The sequence below is a fragment of the Phalaenopsis equestris genome, unplaced genomic scaffold (genome assembly GCF_001263595.1).
Source record: "Phalaenopsis equestris unplaced genomic scaffold, ASM126359v1 Scaffold000686, whole genome shotgun sequence".
Taxonomy (NCBI): domain Eukaryota; kingdom Viridiplantae; phylum Streptophyta; class Magnoliopsida; order Asparagales; family Orchidaceae; genus Phalaenopsis; species Phalaenopsis equestris.
The window spans coordinates 10660-14259 of record NW_018165126.1 but is presented as its reverse complement, the minus strand read 5'-3'; positions in this window follow the sequence as shown (position 1 = coordinate 14259).

The window sequence follows — 3600 nt, the reverse complement described above, 5'->3', positions numbered from 1 at the left end:
TTTTATTTTATTTTCTTCATTAATACTTTTAATTGATTATAAATTTTTGTAGCATTGTAGTCAATTAAATTTTTAAAAAATATTACTCATCAATGATATATATATATATAATTGATTAGTAGTATTTCGAGCTAAAACGAGTCGAACACAAACGAACAAATATTGGTTTTTATTGTTCGTGTTCGGCTCGTTTGTTCAAGAACAACGAACTGTTTTGACAGCCCTACCAATTGCATTATAAAATGGACTGTCCTACAAAGAAATCAAATAAATAGAAGAAGACAAAATAAAAGAATATAAAACTAAATAAGAGCCTCAAAATAAAACATAAGAACTACCAGATGCTGACCCAGCAAAATCTCTTATAGAGGCTCCGTTTAGACCAATCTGATTCAAGTAGGGAACTCCTAAGTCCAAACAGCAAGGACAGGCTCGAGAAAACCAGCCATCAGCCAAGGCCGCAACATAACAATTCAATGCCAAGAGTGATTGAAAATTCACAACCCTTAAAGATAATGCCCCAGAGAAATGAACCGAGTAGCGCCAGCAAAAAGATATGTCTCAGATCGTGGCAGCCATAAAATAACATCATTAGCTTGAAAATATGCTAGCATTGCTCTATTAGAATAATACTGTTCTCTTAATTTCTCATCAATTTATTTTTTAAACTGCGTTGAAAATGCTCTCAGAATAACACTCGATGGAAGTTTCATGGGCATGACCAGACCTATATCTATATCTTAAAAAATATATTATTTAATTAAGTTGAATCAACTAATTATAAATAAATGAAGGTCACTGTGTGCCCTGCGCTAGCTCTTAATTGGGCCCATTTAACAGATGGGTCTGAACACTTACAGACTTTTCACTATTGCAGGCCTTTGTGGGAATCAAATGGGCCCACAGGCTTCGGTGACTGAATTTTTATTATGGGTTTCTCATTCGATGCGTCCATTGAAACTAAATAGATAAATAATCTCAAAATCTGGAACATTAATTTCTTTAGCGAATGTATCATAAAGAGATGAATAAAGTGCTATATAAATTTCAAAATATTAGATATAAGAATGGTGGAAATTTTGAGCAATGTCTAAGTAAAAAGAATTTATGATTTGATTATAAATGAGCAAAAGATAATTATAATTGATATTGAATGAACATGGAATCCATTATAAATGACTGTTGGAAAGCAAATGATTTGACTAGATTAGTAATTACATATTTGTAAGAAGTTTTTTTTTTTATTATTAGATTCATATAATAGCACCCATGTTATTTTGAATCCATAGTTATTAGAATGACATTAGAAAATTACAGGAGAACATGTATTTTGTGATCAATATAATGGATACAATCGGTTGCAATCCATCCCGAGTTACTTGATACTCCCAATAAAAGTACTTGCACCTCATCTGGTCGAGGAAGCCACTGACGACCTAAGCACGCTAAACAACCACTTAACTAGAAATTTATGATAGGTCAACCACGTTGGAGAAGCACGCGGACTTCTCCTCAGAACATGCAAATAATGCAGTGGTCCTTTGTTATTATGGAGGGCATATAAATTATCATTTGGGTTATGTCCATAATATGTAACTGTTTTAAAACCGGCCTAAAGGTCATACAAGAAAGTAGAAAGTAAGTTTGAAAATTTTTGAATCTTTTAATCCTAAATTTTAATTTATCTTGAAATTTTTATTAGAATTTTTATAGAAAATTTTGCAATTTTAAGGTCCTAAAGAGCCTAAAGTGCAATTCTCATAACACCTCAGATACAACCATAAGCTCAATCATGCAATCATGCAAAAAATGCAGTAAAATAAGCCAACTAAAATAATAAAAAAAGCTTAATGCCCCTAGGTCGGCGACATATCCAAAAAAAAAAAAGATGACCATGATCCACATATGCATGATTGATCCTATTTTTATACATAAATAAAGTTTAGAATTATGGTATATAACACGAGCAAATAGTTTCTAGTCGCCATCAAGTGATTCTATCCATCTAGGGCCTCAAAACCATTGCCCATACCTTATTTGTAATACAGGCTCTTCATAGCACTCTGAAAAGTAAATTAGAAAAGATAAAAAATGAGTCAACCTGCACGAAGACAATGTCAATGGGAAAGCCAAAAAAGCATGCAACGTATCTGAGTCATGCTTGGTGGGGGAGCTAAGTAGCGCATGCGCAAAATGATTAATAATAATTATTACATTGCTCCTTTTTTATTGTACCAGTCTGTGTGCATGTATATGACATAACCTCTTACAAAAGACCACCCTAATATACTTCCATGCATATCAAAACAGACACACACAAGCATACCTAAAAGCACAAAAGTGACACATGGCTAGAATAATAGCCACAAACGTCGAAAATACCACATAGCACTCTAGTCCTAGCCTAACATACCATATAAAGAGAAGTGTCCTAACCAGCATCTATGTGCACAGGGTAAAATCTCTGGGTACATATTACTTTGACGGGATCGTCACATTGGCCCCGTCCTAAATATCCAAGAGATCTAAAGGGTGTCACCCAGGATGGATTTTGAAAAGTGTTGGCGTTATATATGACATAGTTTACTACGTGCATAATTTTAAAATTATGGCAGATGTAATAAGTAAAAAAATATTTTTTTCTTAGTTTAAAATAAAAGTTCATTAAATGCATACATGTAACATGTTGGGTGAATAAATTTAGATCTCTTGGATCCTTAGCACATTGTGTTAATCCCGATGTGATGACTTGCATTTCTTGACGTAATCGACCCAACAAGCAATACTTGTTAAGGCATCGCGCTTGGCTCGCTATCATGCCCACATGCAAATGCAAGCAACATATGGTAAAAGTGGTGGGGAGTGTGTCGTGGAGGTAGTGACTAAGGAGCGGGCATGCAGTGGAGGTAGTGACTAAGGAGCGGGCATGTTAAAGGAATGGGTGTGTTGTGGATGAAGCGACACAAAGAATGGGTGTGTCGTGGATGAAGCGACACGAAGAATGGGTGTGTCGTGGAGGCAACAACCCAAAAAAAGGGTGTGTCGTTGAGGCAGTGACCCGAAAGGTTGAGTATATGTTGTGTGCAGTGACTCAAATGGGTGGGTAAGCCGTGGAGGCAATGACCCGAAGGGAGACCTACAAAAGTCTGATTCGACGTCGTAAAAAGAGAAGGTTAAGTAATTCTCATTGGGGAGAATTAAATTCCATCTAGGCTTGATATGCAAGTTGTTCGGTCACATGACGTGTAAATATGTGGGGTAAGCGCGTGAGGGCACAAATCTAAATGCACACAACTTCATACATACAAGTCATAGACATGCAAAATGCCATGCAAGGTAATCATGCGGAAGTGCACAAGTACATGATGCTAAGTGACATAAGGATGTTACGAAGCAAATATATAAAGTAATTTGTCATTGGGAGAAGAAAATACTCATCACGAGCATATGAGGGTATGTGCTCAATGGTGTGCATTAAGAGTGCAAGTGACGAATGTGCTGATGTAAAGTCATGCAATAAGTACTAATGCACATGCAAAATGCACACTATCCAAGTAGAATCAGTTGTTTAACCCGTTGGGTCAATTGGAGTGGTCAAAA